Here is a 20,360-nt window from a genome sequence, read left to right on the forward strand (position 1 = left end):
ACGTATACTATGAGGCATAAAAACTCTACACTGAAGGAAAAACCAGAATACATATCTTTTTGTTTTGTTACCAAGGATGTAGGCTTGTTTGCTTGACAACTACCTAATTCAAGGTTTAGCATAAGCAGATGAACTATTTGTAATATAAACCACCAGAAAATCTACTGAGTCAGTTTTAATAAGAGGCAACGTTAGCTCATCTGACTCAAGATTAGAAGGTTGCGTGTTCAAATCACGTCAGGGTCGGTTATCATTTTGAAGATAAAATTGTCTATTCTGCCCAAAAATACTATACTAGAAACTAATTACCAAGATTGTTATCTACTTTCAATAATGTGATTATACCTCAAACTGATACCTATATCACTAGCACATAGTCATTAAATAACTCACATTCTTATCAGTTCTCATAATTATTATACAAAAAATGTCCAGTTTAGAGAATACGTTACTTGAAGGCCAACTCTAAATGTCTGTAATGTAACAATACATTTAAAAGCAATTAGCTTTTCTTGATCAATTTTGGATCACTACCATCACTTGTCTATTTTAACAATGCATTTAGTACCAATTTGATTTTATGGATGACTTTTTCCATTCAAATGACCTATACTGTGATGAATAAAAATTATACACTAAAGGAAAAACCACCAGACATATATTTTTGTTTTGTTACTGAGGATGAAGGTTTGTTTGCTTGACAACTACCTAATTCAAGGTTTAGTATAAGCAGATGATCTATTTGTAATATAAACCACCAGAAAAATCTACTGAATCGGATTTAGCAAGAGACCTCGTGGCGCAACGGTAGCGCGTCTGACTCCAGATCAGAAGGTTGCGTGTTCAAATCACATCGGGGTCAGTTGTCATTTTGAAGATAAAATGCTCATTTCTGCCAAAAAGATACTATACAAGAAACTAAATACTAAGATTGTTGTCTACTTTCAATAATGTGATTATAGCTCAAACTAATACCTATATCACTAGCACATAGTCATTAAATATCCCACCTTCTTATCAGTTCTCATAATTATAATACTAAAAATATCCAGTTTAGATTAAACTTTACTTGAAGGCCAACTCTAAATGTCTGTAATGTAACAATACATTTAAAAGCAATTAGCTTTTCTGGATCAATTTTGTATCACTGCCGTCACTTGTCTTTTTTAGAAATACATTTAGTACCAATTTGATTTTAAAGATGACTTTTTACATTCACATGACGTATACTATGAGGCATAAAAACTCTACACTGAAGGAAAAACCAGAATACATATCTTTTTGTTTTGTTACCAAGGATGTAGGCTTGTTTGCTTGACAACTACCTAATTCAAGGTTTAGCATAAGCAGATGAACTATCTGTAATATAAACCACCAGAAAATCTACTGAATCAGTTTTAATAAGAGGCAACGTTAGCTCATCTGACTCAAGATTAGAAGGTTGCGTGTTCAAATCACGTCAGGGTCGGTTATCATTTTGAAGATAAAATTGTCTATTCTGCCCAAAAATACTATACTAGAAACTAATTACCAAGATTGTTATCTACTTTCAATAATGTGATTATACCTCAAACTGATACCTATATCACTAGCACATAGTCATTAAATAACTCACATTCTTATCAGTTCTCATAATTATTATACAAAAAATGTCCAGTTTAGAGAATACGTTACTTGAAGGCCAACTCTAAATGTCTGTAATGTAACAATACATTTAAAAGCAATTAGCTTTTCTTGATCAATTTTGGATCACTACCATCACTTGTCTATTTTAACAATGCATTTAGTACCAATTTGATTTTATGGATGACTTTTTCCATTCAAATGACCTATACTGTGATGAATAAAAATTATACACTAAAGGAAAAACCACCAGACATATATTTTTGTTTTGTTACTGAGGATGAAGGTTTGTTTGCTTGACAACTACCTAATTCAAGGTTTAGTATAAGCAGATGATCTATTTGTAATATAAACCACCAGAAAAATCTACTGAATCGGATTTAGCAAGAGACCTCGTGGCGCAACGGTAGCGCGTCTGACTCCAGATCAGAAGGTTGCGTGTTCAAATCACATCGGGGTCAGTTGTCATTTTGAAGATAAAATGCTCATTTCTGCCAAAAAGATACTATACAAGAAACTAAATACTAAGATTGTTGTCTACTTTCAATAATGTGATTATAGCTCAAACTAATACCTATATCACTAGCACATAGTCATTAAATATCCCACCTTCTTATCAGTTCTCATAATTATAATACTAAAAATATCCAGTTTAGATTAAACTTTACTTGAAGGCCAACTCTAAATGTCTGTAATGTAACAATACATTTAAAAGCAATTAGCTTTTCTGGATCAATTTTGTATCACTGCCGTCACTTGTCTTTTTTAGAAATACATTTAGTACCAATTTGATTTTAAAGATGACTTTTTACATTCACATGACGTATACTATGAGGCATAAAAACTCTACACTGAAGGAAAAACCAGAATACATATCTTTTTGTTTTGTTACCAAGGATGTAGGCTTGTTTGCTTGACAACTACCTAATTCAAGGTTTAGCATAAGCAGATGAACTATCTGTAATATAAACCACCAGAAAATCTACTGAATCAGTTTTAATAAGAGGCAACGTTAGCTCATCTGACTCAAGATTAGAAGGTTGCGTGTTCAAATCACGTCAGGGTCGTTTATCATTTTGAAGATAAAATGCTCTATTCTTCCCAAAAATACTATACTAAAAACGAATTACCAAGATTGTTATCTACTTTCAATAATGTGATTATACCTCAAACTGATACCTATATCACTAGCACATAGTCATTAAATAACTCACATTCTTATCAGTTCTCATAATTACTATACAAAAAATATCCAGTTTAGAGAATACGTTACTTGAAGGCCAACTCTAAATGTCTGTAATGTAACAATACATTAAAAAGCAATTAGCTTTTCTGGATCAATTTTGGACCACTACCATCACTTGTCTATTTTAACAATACATTTAGTACCAATTTGATTTTATGGATGACTTTTTCCATTCAAATGACCTATACGGTGATGAATAAAAATTATACACTAAAGGAAAAACCACCAGACATATCTTTTTGTTTTGTTACCGAGGAGGTAGGTTTGTTTGCTTGACAACTACCTAATTCAAGGTTTAGTATAAGCAGATGATCTATTTGTAATATAAACCACCAGAAAAATCTACTGAATCGGATTTAACAAGAGACCTCGTGGCGCAACGGTAGCGCGTCTGTCTCCAGATCAGAAGGTTGCATATTCTAATCACGTCGGGGTCAGTTGTCATTCTGAAGATAAAGTGCTCTTTTCTGCCAAAAAAATACTATACAAGAAACTAAATACTAAGATTGTTGTCTACTTTCAATAATGTGATTATAGCTCAAACTGATACCTATATCACTAGCACATAGTCATTAAATATCTCACCTTCTTATCAGTTCTCATAATTATAATACTAAAAATATCCAGTTTAGATTAAACTTTACTTGAAGGCCAACTCTAAATGTCTGTAATGTAACAATACATTTAAAAGCAATTAGCTTTTCTGGATCAATTTTGGATCACTACCATCACTTGTCTATTTTAACAATGCATTTAGTACCAATTTGATTTTATGGATGACTTTTTCCATTCAAATGACCTATACTGTGATGAATAAAAATTATACACTAAAGGAAAAACCACCAGACATATCTTTTTGTTTTGATACCGAGGATGTAGGTTTGTTTGCTTGACAACTACCTAATTCAAGGTTTAGTATAAGCAGATGATCTATTTGTAATATAAACCACCAGAAAAATCTACAGAATCAGATTTAACGAGAGACCTCGTGGCGCAACGGTAGCGCGTCTGACTCCAGATCAGAAGGTTGCGTGTTCAAATCACGTCGGGGTCAGTTGTCTTTTTGAAGATTAAATGCTCTTTTCTGCCAAAAAAATACTATACAAGAAACTAAATACTAAGATTGCTGTCTACTTTCAATAATGTGATTATAGCTCAAACTGATACCTATATCACTAGCACATAGTCATTAAATATCTCACCTTCTTATCAGTTCTCATAATTATAATAGTAAAAATATCCAGTTTAGATTAAACTTTACTTGAAGGCCAACTCTAAATGTATGTAATGTAACAATACATTTAAAAGCAATTAGCTTTTCTGGATCAATTTTGGATCACTGCCGTCACTTGTCTTTTTTAGAAATACATTTAGTACCAATTTGATTTTAAAGATGACTTTTTACATTCAAATGACCTATACGGTGATGAATAAAAATTATACACTAAAGGAAAAACCACCAGACATATCTTTTTGTTTTGTTACTGAGGATGAAGGTTTGTTTGCTTGACAACTACCTAATTCAAGGTTTAGTATAAGCAGATGATCTATTTGTAATATAAACCACCAGAAAAATCTACTGAACCGGATTTAACAAAAGAACTCGTGGCGCAACGGTAGCGCGTCTGTTTCCAGATCAGAAGGTTGAATGTTCTAATCACGTCGGGGTCAGTTGTCATTTTGAAGATAAAGTGCTCTTTTCTGCCAAAAAAATACTATACAAGAAACTAAATACTAAGATTGTTGTCTACTTTCAATAATGTGATTATAGCTCAAACTGATACCTATATCACTAGCACATAGTCATTAAATATCTCACCTTCTTATCAGTTCTCATAATTATAATACTAAAAATATCCAGTTTAGATTAAACATTACTTGAAGGCCAACTCTAAATGTCTGTAATGTAACAATACCTTTAAAAGCAATTAGCTTTTCTGGATCAATTTTGGATCACTGCCGTCACTTGTATTTTTTAGAAATACATTTAGTACCAATTTGATTTTAAAGATGACTTTTTACATTCACATGACGTATACTATGAGGCATAAAAACTCTACACTGAAGGAAAAACCAGAATACATATCTTTGTGTTTTGTTACCAAGGATGTAGGCTTGTTTGCTTGACAACTACCTAATTCAAGGTTTAGCATAAGCAGATGAACTATTTGTAATATAAACCACCAGAAAATCTACTGAATCAGTTTTAATAAGAGGCAACGTTAGCTCATCTGACTCAAGATTAGAAGGTTGTGTGTTCAAATCACGTCAGGGTCGGTTATCATTTTGAAGATAAAATGCTCTATTCTGCCCAAAAATACTATACTAGAAACTAATTACCAAGATTGTTATCTACTTTCAATAATGTGATTATACCTCAAACTGATACCTATATCACTAGCACATAGTCATTAAATAACTCACATTCTTATCAGTTCTCATAATTATTATACAAAAAATATCCAGTTTAGAGAATACGTTACTTGAAGGCCAACTCTAAATGTCTGTAATGTAACAATACATTTAAAAGCAATTAGCTTTTCTGGATCAATTTTGGATCACTACCATCACTTGTCTATTTTAACAATACATTTAGTACCAATTTGATTTTATGGATGACTTTTTCCATTCAAATGACCTATACTGTGATGAATAAAAATTATACACTAAAGGAAAAACCACCAGACATATCTTTTTGTTTTGTTACCGAGGATGTAGGTTTGTTTGCTTGACAACTACCTAATTCAAGGTTTAGTATAAGCAGATGATCTATTTGTAATATAAACCACCAGAAAAATCTACAGAATCAGTTTTAATAAGAGGCAACGTTAGCTCATCTGACTCAATATTAGAAGGTTGCGTGTTCAAATCACGTCAGGGTCGGTTATCATTTTGAAGATAAAATGCTCTATTCTGCCCAAAAATACTATACAAGAAACTAAATACTAAGATTGTTGTCTACTTTCAATAATGTGATTATAGCTCAAACTGATACCTATATCACTAGCACATAGTCATTAAATATCTCACCTTCTTATCAGTTCTCATAATTATAATACTAAAAATATCCAGTTTAGATTAAACTTTACTTGAAGGCCAACTCTAAATGTCTGTAATGTAACAATACATTTAAAAGCAATTAGCTTTTCTGGATCAATTTTGGATCACTGCCGTCACTTGTCTTTTTTAGAAATACATTTAGTACCAATTTGATTTTAAAGATGACTTTTTCCATTCACATGACGTATACTATGAGGCATAAAAACTCTACACTGAAGGAAAAACCAGAATACATATCTTTTTGTTTTGTTACCAAGGATGTAGGTTTGTTTGCTTGACAACTACCTAATTCAAGGTTTAGCATAAGCAGATGAACTATTTGTAATATAAACCACCAGAAAATCTACTGAATCAGTTTTAATAAGAGGCAACGTTAGCTCATCTGACTCAAGATTAGAAGGTTGCGTGTTCAAATCTCGTCAGGGTCGGTTATCATTTTGAAGATAAAATGCTCTATTCTGCCCAAAAATACTATACTAGAAACTAATTACCAAGATTGTTATCTACTTTCAATAATGTGATTATACCTCAAACTGATACCTATATCACTAGCACATAGTCATTAAATAACTCACATTCTTATCAGTTCTCATAATTATTATACAAAAAATATCCAGTTTAGAGAATACGTTACTTGAAGGCCAACTCTAAATGTCTGTAATGTAACAATACATTTAAAAGCAATTAGCTTTTCTGGATCAATTTTGGATCACTACCATCACTTGTCTATTTTAACAATGCATTTAGTACCAATTTGATTTTATGGATGACTTTTTCCATTCAAATGACCTATACTGTGATGAATAAAAATTATACACTAAAGGAAAAACCACCAGACATATCTTTTTGTTTTGTTACCGAGGATGTAGGTTTGTTTGCTTGACAACTACCTAATTCAAGGTTTAGTATAAGCAGATGATCTATTTGTAATATAAACAACCAGAAAAATCTACTGAATCGGATTTAACAAGAGACCTCGTGGCGCAACGGTAGCGCGTCTGTCTCCAGATCAGAAGGTTGCATGTTCTAATCACGTCGGGGTCAGTTGTCATTTTGAAGATAAAGTGCTCTTTTCTGCCAAAAAAATACTATACAAGAAACTAAATACTAAGATTGTTGTCTACTTTCAATAATGTGATTATAGCTCAAACTGATACCTATATCACTAGCACATAGTCATTAAATATCTCACCTTCTTATCAGTTCTCATAATTATAATACTAAAAATATCCAGTTTAGATTAAACTTTACTTGAAGGCCAACTCTAAATGTCTGTAATGTAACAATACATTTAAAAGCAATTAGCTTTTCTGGATCAATTTTGGATCACTGCCGTCACTTGTCTTTTTTAGAAATACATTTAGTACCAATTTGATTTTAAAGATGACTTTTTCCATTCACATGACGTATACTATGAGGCATAAAAACTCTACACTGAAGGAAAAACCAGAATACATATCTTTTTGTTTTGTTACCAAGGATGTAGGTTTGTTTGCTTGACAACTACCTAATTCAAGGTTTAGCATAAGCAGATGAACTATTTGTAATATAAACCACCAGAAAATCTACTGAATCAGTTTTAATAAGAGGCAACGTTAGCTCATCTGACTCAAGATTAGAAGGTTGCGTGTTCAAATCTCGTCAGGGTCGGTTATCATTTTGAAGAAAAAATGCTCAATTCTGCCCAAAAATACTATACTGGAAACTAATTACCAAGATTGTTATCTACTTTCAATAATGTGATTATACCTCAAACTGATACCTATATCACTAGCACATAGTCATTAAATAAGTCACATTCTTATCAGTTCTCATAATTATTATACAAAAAATATCCAGTTTAGAGAATACGTTACTTGAAGGCCAACTGTAAATGTCTGTAATGTAACAATACATTTAAAAGCAATTAGCTTTTCTGGATCAATTTTGGATCACTACCATCACTTGTCTATTTTAACAATACATTAAGTACCAATTTGATTTTATGGATGACTTTTTCCATTCAAATGACCTATACTGTGATGAATAAAAATTATACACTAAAGGAAAAACCACCAGACATATCTTTTTGTTTTGTTACCGAGGATGTAGGTTTGTTTGCTTGACAACTACCTAATTCAAGGTTTAGTATAAGCAGATGATCTATTTGTAATATAAACCAACAGAAAAATCTACAGAATCAGATTTAACAAGAGACCTCGTGGCGCAACGGTAGCGGGTCTGACTCCAGATCAGAAGGTTGCGTGTTCAAATCATGTCGGGGTCAGTTGTCATTTTGAAGATTAAATGCTCTTTTCTGCCAAAAAAATACTATACAAGAAACTAAATACTAAGATTGCTGTATACTTTCAATAATGTGATTATAGCTCAAACTGATACTTATATCACTAGCACATAGTCATTAAATATCTCACCTTCTTATCAGTTCTCATAATTATAATACTAAAAATATCCAGTTTTGATTAAACTTTACTTGAAGGCCAACTCTAAATGTCTGTAATGTAACAATACATTTAAAAGCAATTCGCTTTTCTGGATCAATTTTGGATCACTGCCGTCTCTTGTCTTTTTTAGAAATACATTTAGTACCAATTTGATTTTAAAGATGACTTTTTCCATTCACATGACGTATACTATGAGGCATAAAAACTCTACACTGAAGGAAAAACCAGAATACATATCTTTTTGTTTTGATACCAAGGATGTAAGCTTGTTTGCTTGACAACTACCTAATTCAAGGTTTAGCATAAGCAGATGAACTATTTGTAATATAAACCACCAGAAAATCTACTGAATCAGTTTTAATAAGAGGCAACGTTAGCTCATCTGACTCAATATTAGAAGGTTGCGTGTTCAAATCACGTCAGGGTCGGTTATCATTTAGAAGATAAAATGCTCTATTCTGCCCAAAAATACTATACAAGAAACTAAATACTAAGATTGTTGTCTACTTTCAATAATGTGATTATAGCTCAAACTGATACCTATATCACTAGCACATAGTCATTAAATATCTCACCTTCTTATCAGTTCTCATAATTATAATACTAAAAATATCCAGTTTAGATTAAACTTTACTTGAAGGCCAACTCTAAATGTCTGTAATCTAACAATACATTTAAAAGCAATTAGCTTTTCTGGATCAATTTTGGATCACTGCCGTCACTTGTCTTTTTTAGAAATACATTTAGTACCAATTTGATTTTAAAGATGACTTTTTACATTCACATGACGTATACTATGAGGCATAAAAACTCTACACTGAATGAAAAACCAGAATACATATCTTTTTGTTTTGTTACCAAGGATGTAGGCTTGTTTGCTTGACAACTACCTAATTCAAGGTTTAGCATAAGCAGATGAACTATTTGTAATATAAACCACCAGAAAATCTACTGAGTCAGTTTTAATAAGAGGCAACGTTAGTTCATCTGACTCAAGATTAGAAGGTTGCGTGTTCAAATCACGTCAGGGTCGGTTATCATTTTGAAGATAAAATGCTCTATTCTGCCCAAAAATACTATACAAGAAACTAAATACTAAGATTGTTGTCTACTTTCAATAATGTGATTATAGCTCAAACTGATACCTATATCACTAGCACATAGTCATTAAATATCTCACCTTCTTATCAGTTCTCATAATTATAATACTAAAAATATCCAGTTTAGATTAAACTTTACTTGAAGGCCAACTCTAAATGTCTGTAATGTAACAATACATTTAAAAGCAATTAGCTTTTCTGGATCAATTTTGGATCACTGCCGTCACTTGTCTTTTTTAGAAATACATTTAGTACCAATTTGATTTTAAAGATGACTTTTTCCATTCACATGACGTATACTATGAGGCATAAAAACTCTACACTGAAGGAAAAACCAGAATACATATCTTTTTGTTTTGTTACCAAGGATGTAGGTTTGTTTGCTTGACAACTACCTAATTCAAGGTTTAGCATAAGCAGATGAACTATTTGTAATATAAACCACCAGAAAATCTACTGAATCAGTTTTAATAAGAGGCAACGTTAGCTCATCTGACTCAAGATTAGAAGGTTGCGTGTTCAAATCTCGTCAGGGTCGGTTATCATTTTGAAGAAAAAATGCTCTATTCTGCCCAAAAATACTATACTGGAAACTAATTACCAAGATTGTTATCTACTTTCAATAATGTGATTATACCTCAAACTGATACCTATATCACTAGCACATAGTCATTAAATAAGTCACATTCTTATCAGTTCTCATAATTATTATTCAAAAAATATCCAGTTTAGAGAATACGTTACTTGAAGGCCAACTCTAAATGTCTGTAATGTAACAATACATTTAAAAGCAATTAGCTTTTCTGGATCAATTTTGGATCACTACCATCACTTGTCTAATTTAACAATGCATTTAGTACCAATTTGATTTTATGGATGACTTTTTCCATTCAAATGACCTATACTGTGATGAATAAAAATTATACACTAAAGGAAAAACCACCAGACATATCTTTTTGTTTTGTTACTGAGGATGAAGGTTTGTTTGCTTGACAACTACCTAATTCAAGGTTTAGTATAAGCAGATGATCTATTTGTAATATAAACCACCAGAAAAATCTACTGAACCGGATTTAACAAAAGACCTCGTGGCGCAACGGTAGCGCGTCTGTTTCCAGATCAGAAGGTTGAATGTTCTAATCACGTCGGGGTCAGTTGTCATTTTGAAGATAAAGTGCTCTTTTCTGCCAAAAAAATACTATACAAGAAACTAAATACTAAGATTGTTGTCTACTTTAAATAATGTGATTATAGCTCAAACTGATACCTATATCACTAGCACATAGTCATTAAATATCTCACCTTCTTATCAGTTCTCATAATTATAATACTAAAAATATCCAGTTTAGATTAAACTTTACTTGAAGGCCAACTCTAAATGTCTGTAATGTAACAATACCTTTAAAAGCAATTAGCTTTTCTGGATCAATTTTGGATCACTGCCGTCACTTGTATTTTTTAGAAATACATTTAGTACCAATTTGATTTTAAAGATGACTTTTTACATTCACATGACGTATACTATGAGGCATAAAAACTCTACACTGAAGGAAAAACCAGAATACATATCTTTGTGTTTTGTTACCAAGGATGTAGGCTTGTTTGCTTGACAACTACCTAATTCAAGGTTTAGCATAAGCAGATGAACTATTTGTAATATAAACCACCAGAAAATCTACTATATCAGTTTTAATAAGAGGCAACGTTAGCTCATCTGACTCAAGATTAGAAGGTTGTGTGTTCAAATCACGTCAGGGTCGGTTATCATTTTGAAGATAAAATGCTCTATTCTGCCCAAAAATACTATACTAGAAACTAATTACCAAGATTGTTATCTACTTTCAATAATGTGATTATACCTCAAACTGATACCTATATCACTAGCACATAGTCATTAAATAACTCACATTCTTATCAGTTCTCATAATTATTATACAAAAAATATCCAGTTTAGAGAATACGTTACTTGAAGGCCAACTCTAAATGTCTGTAATGTAACAATACATTTAAAAGCAATTAGCTTTTCTGGATCAATTTTGGATCACTACCATCACTTGTCTATTTTAACAATACATTTAGTACCAATTTGATTTTATGGATGACTTTTTCCATTCAAATGACCTATACTGTGATGAATAAAAATTATACACTAAAGGAAAAACCACCAGACATATCTTTTTGTTTTGTTACCGAGGATGTAGGTTTGTTTGCTTGACAACTACCTAATTCAAGGTTTAGTATAAGCAGATGATCTATTTGTAATATAAACCACCAGAAAAATCTACAGAATCAGATTTAACAAGAGACCTCGTGGCGCAACGGTAGCGGGTCTGACTCCAGATCAGAAGGTTGCGTGTTCAAATCACGTCGGGGTCAGTTGTCATTTTGAAGATTAAATGCTCTTTTCTGCCAAAAAAATACTATACAAGAAACTAAATACTAAGATTGTTGTCTACTTTCAATAATGTGATTATAGCTCAAACTGATACCTATATCACTAGCACATAGTCATTAAATATCTCACCTTCTTATCAGTTCTCATAATTATAATACTAAAAATATCCAGTTTAGATTAAACTTTACTTGAAGGCCAACTCTAAATGTCTGTAATGTAACAATACATTTAAAAGCAATTAGCTTTTCTGGATCAATTTTGGATCACTGCCGTCACTTGTATTTTTTAGAAATACATTTAGTACCAATTTGATTTTAAAGATGACTTTTTACATTCACATGACGTATACTATGAGGCATAAAAACTCTACACTGAAGGAAAAACCAGAATACATATCTTTTTGTTTTGTTACCAAGGATGTAGGCTTGTTTGCTTGACAACTACCTAATTCAAGGTTTAGCATAAGCAGATGAACTATTTGTAATATAAACCACCAGAAAATCTACTGAATCAGTTTTAATAAGAGGCAACGTTAGCTCATCTGACTCAAGATTAGAAGGTTGTGTGTTCAAATCATGTCAGGGTCGGTTATCATTTTGAAGATAAAATGCTCTATTCTGCCCAAAAATACTATACTAGAAACTAATTACCAAGATTGTTATCTACTTTCAATAATGTGATTATACCTCAAACTGATACCTATATCACTAGCACATAGTCATTAAATAACTCACATTCTTATCAGTTCTCATAATTATTATTCAAAAAATATCCAGTTTAGAGAATACGTTACTTGAAGGCCAACTCTAAATGTCTGTAATGTAACAATACATTTAAAAGCAATTAGCTTTTCTGGATCAATTTTGGATCACTACCATCACTTGTCTATTTTAACAATGCATTTAGTACCAATTTGATTTCATGGATGACTTTTTCCATTCAAATGACCTATACTGTGATGAATAAAAATTATACACTAAAGGAAAAACCACCAGACATATCTTTTTGTTTTGATACCGAGGATGTAGGTTTGTTTGCTTGACAACTACCTAATTCAAGGTTTAGTATAAGCAGATGATCTATTTGTAATATAAACCACCAGAAAAATCTACAGAATCAGATTTAACGAGAGACCTCGTGGCGCAACGGTAGCGCGTCTGACTCCAGATCAGAAGGTTGCGTGTTCAAATCACGTTGGGGTCAGTTGTCTTTTTGAAGATTAAATGCTCTTTTCTGCCAAAAAAATACTATACAAGAAACTAAATACTAAGATTGCTGTCTACTTTCAATAATGTGATTATAGCTCAAACTGATACCTATATCACTAGCACATAGTCATTAAATATCTCACCTTCTTATCAGTTCTCATAATTATAATACTAAAAATATCCAGTTTAGATTAAACTTTACTTGAAGGCCAACTCTAAATGTCTGTAATGTAACAATACATTTAAAAGCAATGAGCTTTTCTGGATCAATTTTGGATCACTGCCGTCACTTGTCTTTTTTAGAAATACATTTAGTACCAATTTGATTTTAAATATGACTTTTTCCATTCACATGACGTATACTATGAGGCATAAAAACTCTACACTGAAGGAAAAACCAGAATACATATCTTTTTGTTTTGTTACCAAGGATGTAGGCTTGTTTGCTTGACAACTACCTAATTCAAGGTTTAGCATAAGCAGATGAACTATTTGTAATATAAACCACCAGAAAATCTACTGAATCAGTTTTAATAAGAGGCAACGTTAGCTCATCTGACTCAAGATTAGAAGTTTGTGTGTTCAAATCACGTCAGGGTCGGTTATCATTTTGAAGATAAAATGCTCTATTCTGCCCAAAAATACTATACTAGAAACTAATTACCAAGATTGTTATCTACTTTCAATAATGTGATTATAGCTCAAACTGATACCTATATCACTAGCACATAGTCATTAAATAACTCACATTCTTATCAGTTCTCATAATTATTATACAAAAAATATCCAGTTTAGAGAATACGTTACTTGAAGGCCAACTCTAAATGTCTGTAATGTAACAATACATTTAAAAGCAATTAGCTTTTCTGGATCAATTTTGGATCACTACCATCACTTGTCTATTTTAACAATGCATTTAGTACCAATTTGATTTTATGGATGACTTTTTCCATTCAAATGACCTATACTGTGATGAATAAAAATTATACACTAAAGGAAAAACCACCAGACATATCTTTTTGTTTTGATACCGAGGATGTAGGTTTGTTTGCTTGACAACTACCTAATTCAAGGTTTAGTATAAGCAGATGATCTATTTGTAATATAAACCACCAGAAAAATCTACAGAATCAGATTTAACGAGAGACCTCGTGGCGCAACGGTAGAGCGTCTGACTCCAGATCAGAAGGTTGCGTGTTCAAATCACGTCGGGGTCAGTTGTCTTTTTGAAGATTAAATGCTCTTTTCTGCCAAAAAAATACTATACAAGAAACTAAATACTAAGATTGCTGTCTACTTTCAATAATGTGATTATAGCTCAAACTGATACCTATATCACTAGCACATAGTCATTAAATATCTCACCTTCTTATCAGTTCTCATAATTATAATAGTAAAAATATCCAGTTTAGATTAAACTTTACTTGAAGGCCAACTCTAAATGTATGTAATGTAACAATACATTTAAAAGAAATTAGCTTTTCTGGATCAATTTTGGATCACTGCCGTCACTTGTCTTTTTTAGAAATACATTTAGTACCAATTTGATTTTAAAGATGACTTTTTCCATTCACATGACGTATACTATGAGGCATAAAAACTCTACACTGAAGGAAAAACCAGAATACATATCTTTTTGTTTTGTTACCAAGGATGTAGGCTTGTTTGCTTGACAACTACCTAATTCAAGGTTTAGCATAAGCAGATGAACTATTTGTAATATAAACCACCAGAAAATCTACTGAATCAGTTTTAATAAGAGGCAACGTTAGCTCATCTGACTCAAGATTAGAAGGTTGCGTGTTCAAATCACGTCAGGGTCGGTTATCATTTTGAAGATAAAATGCTCTATTCTGCCCAAAAATACTAAACTAGAAACTAATTACCAAGATTGTTATCTACTTTCAATAATGTGATTATACCTCAAACTGATACCTATATCACTAGCACATAGTCATTAAATAACTCACATTCTTATCAGTTCTCATAATTATTATACAAAAAATATCCAGTTTAGAGAATACGTTACTTGAAGGCCAACTCTAAATGTCTGTAATGTAACAATACATTTAAAAGCAATTAGCTTTTCTGGATCAATTTTGGATCACTACCATTACTTGTCTATTTTAACAATACATTTAGTACCAATTTGATTTTATGGATGACTTTTTCCATTCAAATGACCTATACTGTGATGAATAAAAATTATACACTAAAGGAAAAACCACCAGACATATCTTTTTGTTTTGTTACCGAGGATGTAGGTTTGTTTGCTTGACAACTACCTAATTCAAGGTTTAGTATAAGCAGATGATCTATTTGTAATATAAACCACCAGAAAAATCTACTGAATAGGATTTAACAAGAGACCTCGTGGCGCAACGGTAGCGCGTCTGACTCCAGATCAGAAAGTTGCGTGTTCTAATCACATCGGGGTCAGTTGTCATTTTGAAGATAAAATGCTCTTTTCTGCCAAAAAAATACTATACAAGAAACTAAATACTAAGATTGTTGTCTACTTTCAATAATGTGATTATAGCTCAAACTGATACCTAAATCACTAGCACATAGTCATTAAATATCTCACCTTCTTATCAGTTCTCATAATTATAATACTAAAAATATCCAGTTTTGATTAAACTTTACTTGAAGGCCAACTCTAAATGTCTGTAATGTAACAATACATTTAAAAGCAATTCGCTTTTCTGGATCAATTTTGGATCACTGCCGTCTCTTGTCTTTTTTAGAAATACATTTAGTACCAATTTGATTTTAAAGATGACTTTTTCCATTCACATGACGTATACTATGAGGCATAAAAACTCTACACTGAAGGAAAAACCAGAATACATATCTTTTTGTTTTGATACCAAGGATGTAAGCTTGTTTGCTTGACAACTACCTAATTCAAGGTTTAGCATAAGCAGATGAACTATTTGTAATATAAACCACCAGAAAATCTACTGAATCAGTTTTAATAAGAGGCAACGTTAGCTCATCTGACTCAATATTAGAAGGTTGCGTGTTCAAATCACGTCAGGGTCGGTTATCATTTTGAAGATAAAATGCTCTATTCTGCCCAAAAATACTATACAAGAAACTAAATACTAAGATTGTTGTCTACTTTCAATAATGTGATTATAGCTCAAACTGATACCTATATCACTAGCACATAGTCATTAAATATCTCACCTTCTTATCAGTTCTCATAATTATAATACTAAAAATATCCAGTTTAGATTAAACTTTACTTGAAGGCCAACTCTAAATGTCTGTAATGTAACAATACATTTAAAAGCAATTAGCTTTTCTGGATCAATTTTGGATCACTGCCGTCACTTGTCTTTTTTAGAAATACATTTAGTACCAATTTGATTTTAAAGATGACTTTTTCCATTCACATGACGTATACTATGAGGCATAAAAACTCTACACTGAAGGAAAAACCAGAATACATATCTTTTTGTTTTGTTACCAAGGATGTAGGTTTGTTTGCTTGACAACTACCTAATTCAAGGTTTAGCATAAGCAGATGAACTATTTGTAATATAAACCACCAGAAAATCTACTGAATCAGTTTTAATAAGAGGCAACGTTAGCTCATCTGACTCAAGATTAGAAGGTTGCGTGTTCAAATCTCGTCAGGGTCGGTTACCATTTTGAAGAAAAAATGCTCTATTCTGCCCAAAAATACTATACTGGAAACTAATTACCAAGATTGTTATCTTCTTTCAATAATGTGATTATACCTCAAACTGATACCTATATCACTAGCACATAGTCAATAAATAAGTCACATTCTTATCAGTTCTCATAATTATTATTCAAAAAATATCCAGTTTAGAGAATACGTTACTTGAAGGCCAACTCTAAATGTCTGTAATGTAACAATACATTTAAAAGCAATTAGCTTTTCTGGATCAATTTTGGATCACTACCATCACTTGTCTATTTTAACAATGCATTTAGTACCAATTTGATTTTATGGATGACTTTTTCCATTCAAATGACCTATACTGTGATGAATAAAAATTATACACTAAAGGAAAAACCACCAGACATATCTTTTTGTTTTGATACCGAGGATGTAGGTTTGTTTGCTTGACAACTACCTAATTCAAGGTTTAGTATAAGCAGATGATCTATTTGTAATATAAACCAACAGAAAAATCTACAGAATCAGATTTAACGAGAGACCTCGTGGCGCAACGGTAGAGCGTCTGACTCCAGATCAGAAGGTTGCGTGTTCAAATCACGTCGGGGTCAGTTGTCTTTTTGAAGATTAAATGCTCTTTTCTGCCAAAAAAATACTATACAAGAAACTAAATACTAAGATTGCTGTCTACTTTCAATAATGTGATTATAGCTCAAACTGATACCTATATCACTAGCACATAGTCATTAAATATCTCACCTTCTTATCAGTTCTCATAATTATAATAGTAAAAATATCCAGTTTAGATTAAACTTTACTTGAAGGCCAACTCTAAATGTATGTAATGTAACAATACATTTAAAAGAAATTAGCTTTTCTGGATCAATTTTGGATCACTGCCGTCACTTGTCTTTTTTAGAAATACATTTAGTACCAATTTGATTTTAAAGATGACTTTTTCCATTCACATGACGTATACTATGAGGCATAAAAACTCTACACTGAAGGAAAAACCAGAATACATATCTTTTTGTTTTGTTACCAAGGATGTAGGCTTGTTTGCTTGACAACTACCTAATTCAAGGTTTAGCATAAGCAGATGAACTATTTGTAATATAAACCACCAGAAAATCTACTGAATCAGTTTTAATAAGAGGCAACGTTAGCTCATCTGACTCAAGATTAGAAGGTTGCGTGTTCAAATCACGTCAGGGTCGGTTATCATTTTGAAGATAAAATGCTCTATTCTGCCCAAAAATACTAAACTAGAAACTAATTACCAAGATTGTTATCTACTTTCAATAATGTGATTATACCTCAAACTGATACCTATATCACTAGCACATAGTCATTAAATAACTCACATTCTTATCAGTTCTCATAATTATTATACAAAAAATATCCAGTTTAGAGAATACGTTACTTGAAGGCCAACTCTAAATGTCTGTAATGTAACAATACATTTAAAAGCAATTAGCTTTTCTGGATCAATTTTGGATCACTACCATTACTTGTCTATTTTAACAATACATTTAGTACCAATTTGATTTTATGGATGACTTTTTCCATTCAAATGACCTATACTGTGATGAATAAAAATTATACACTAAAGGAAAAACCACCAGACATATCTTTTTGTTTTGTTACCGAGGATGTAGGTTTGTTTGCTTGACAACCACCTAATTCAAGGTTTAGTATAAGCAGATGATCTATTTGTAATATAAACCACCAGAAAAATCTACTGAATAGGATTTAACAAGAGACCTCGTGGCGCAACGGTAGCGCGTCTGACTCCAGATCAGAAAGTTGCGTGTTCTAATCACATCGGGGTCAGTTGTCATTTTGAAGATAAAATGCTCTTTTCTGCCAAAAAAATACTATACAAGAAACTAAATACTAAGATTGTTGTCTACTTTCAATAATGTGATTATAGCTCAAACTGATACCTATATCACTAGCACATAGTCATTAAATATCTCACCTTCTTATCAGTTCTCATAATTATAATACTAAAAATATCCAGTTTTGATTAAACTTTACTTGAAGGCCAACTCTAAATGTCTGTAATGTAACAATACATTTAAAAGCAATTCGCTTTTCTGGATCAATTTTGGATCACTGCCGTCTCTTGTCTTTTTTAGAAATACATTTAGTACCAATTTGATTTTAAAGATGACTTTTTCCATTCACATGACGTATACTATGAGGCATAAAAACTCTACACTGAAGGAAAAACCAGAATACATATCTTTGTGTTTTGATACCAAGGATGTAAGCTTGTTTGCTTGACAACTACCTAATTCAAGGTTTAGCATAAGCAGATGAACTATTTGTAATATAAACCACCAGAAAATCTACTGAATCAGTTTTAATAAGAGGCAACGTTAGCTCATCTGACTCAAGATTAGAAGGTTGTGTGTTCAAATCACGTCAGGGTCGGTTATCATTTTGAAGATAAAATGCTCTATTCTGCCCAAAAATACTATACTAGAAACTAATTACCAAGATTGTTATCTACTTTCAATAATGTGATTATACCTCAAACTGATACCTATATCACTAGCACATAGTCATTAAATAACTCACATTCTTATCAGTTCTCATAATTATTATACAAAAAATATCCAGTTTAGAGAATACGTTACTTGAAGGCCAACTCTAAATGTCTGTAATGTAACAATACATTTAAAAGCAATTAGCTTTTCTGGATCAATTTTGGATCACTACCATCACTTGTCTATTTTAACAATGCATTTAGTACCAATTTGATTTTATGGATGACTTTTTCCATTCAAATGACCTATACTGTGATGAATAAAAATTATACACTAAAGGAAAAACCACCAGACATATCTTTTTGTTTTGATACCGAGGATGTAGGTTTGTTTGCTTGACAACTACCTAATTCAAGGTTTAGTATAAGCAGATGATCTATTTGTAATATAAACCACCAGAAAAATCTACAGAATCAGATTTAACGAGAGACCTCGTGGCGCAACGGTAGCGCGTCTGACTCCAGATCAGAAGGTTGCATGTTCAAATCACGTCGGGGTCAGTTGTCTTTTTGAAGATTAAATGCTCTTTTCTGCCCAAAAAATACTATACAAGAAACTAAATACTAAGATTGCTGTCTACTTTCAATAATGTGATTATAGCTCAAACTGATACCTATATCACTAGCACATAGTCATTAAATATCTCACCTTCTTATCAGTTCTCATAATTATAATACTAAAAATATCCAGTTTAGATTAAACTTTACTTGAAGGCCAGCTCTAAATGTCTGTAATGTAACAATACATTTAAAAGCAATTAGCTTTTCTGGATCAATTTTGGATCACTGCCGTCTCTTGTCTTTTTTAGAAATACATTTAGTACCAATTTGATTTTAAAGATGACTTTTTCCATTCACATGACGTATACTATGAGGCATAAAAACTCTACACTGAAGGAAAAACCAGAATACATATCTTTTTGTTTTGTTACCAAGGATGTAGGTTTGTTTGCTTGACAACTACCTAATTCAAGGTTTAGCATAAGCAGATGAACTATTTGTAATATAAACCACCAGAAAATCTACTGAATCAGTTTTAATAAGAGGCAACATTAGCTCATCTGACTCAAGATTA

General features: G+C 31.9%; 9 non-coding genes across 9 annotated transcripts; all 9 read left to right on the forward strand.

Moving 5' to 3' along the window:
- Positions 1–790: 790 nt before the first annotated feature.
- On the forward strand, positions 791–862 carry TRNAW-CCA (transfer RNA tryptophan (anticodon CCA)). The gene has a single exon. It is a non-coding gene; the product is annotated as a tRNA-Trp (tRNA).
- Positions 863–2,012: 1,150 nt separating this feature from the next.
- TRNAW-CCA (transfer RNA tryptophan (anticodon CCA)) lies at positions 2,013–2,084 on the forward strand. The gene has a single exon. It is a non-coding gene; the product is annotated as a tRNA-Trp (tRNA).
- Positions 2,085–3,851: 1,767 nt separating this feature from the next.
- Positions 3,852–3,923, forward strand: TRNAW-CCA (transfer RNA tryptophan (anticodon CCA)). The gene has a single exon. It is a non-coding gene; the product is annotated as a tRNA-Trp (tRNA).
- A 4,200-nt stretch (positions 3,924–8,123) lies between these two features.
- TRNAW-CCA (transfer RNA tryptophan (anticodon CCA)) lies at positions 8,124–8,195 on the forward strand. The gene has a single exon. It is a non-coding gene; the product is annotated as a tRNA-Trp (tRNA).
- A 3,582-nt stretch (positions 8,196–11,777) lies between these two features.
- TRNAW-CCA (transfer RNA tryptophan (anticodon CCA)) lies at positions 11,778–11,849 on the forward strand. Its single transcript has one exon. It is a non-coding gene; the product is annotated as a tRNA-Trp (tRNA).
- Positions 11,850–12,999: 1,150 nt separating this feature from the next.
- On the forward strand, positions 13,000–13,071 carry TRNAW-CCA (transfer RNA tryptophan (anticodon CCA)). The gene has a single exon. It is a non-coding gene; the product is annotated as a tRNA-Trp (tRNA).
- A 1,150-nt stretch (positions 13,072–14,221) lies between these two features.
- TRNAW-CCA (transfer RNA tryptophan (anticodon CCA)) lies at positions 14,222–14,293 on the forward strand. The gene has a single exon. It is a non-coding gene; the product is annotated as a tRNA-Trp (tRNA).
- A 2,977-nt stretch (positions 14,294–17,270) lies between these two features.
- Positions 17,271–17,342, forward strand: TRNAW-CCA (transfer RNA tryptophan (anticodon CCA)). The gene has a single exon. It is a non-coding gene; the product is annotated as a tRNA-Trp (tRNA).
- A 2,372-nt stretch (positions 17,343–19,714) lies between these two features.
- Positions 19,715–19,786, forward strand: TRNAW-CCA (transfer RNA tryptophan (anticodon CCA)). The gene has a single exon. It is a non-coding gene; the product is annotated as a tRNA-Trp (tRNA).
- Positions 19,787–20,360: the final 574 nt, after the last annotated feature.

Source organism: Taudactylus pleione, unplaced genomic scaffold (genome assembly GCF_031769625.1).
Source record: "Taudactylus pleione unplaced genomic scaffold, aTauple2 ptg000393l, whole genome shotgun sequence".
NCBI lineage: Eukaryota > Metazoa > Chordata > Amphibia > Anura > Myobatrachidae > Taudactylus > Taudactylus pleione.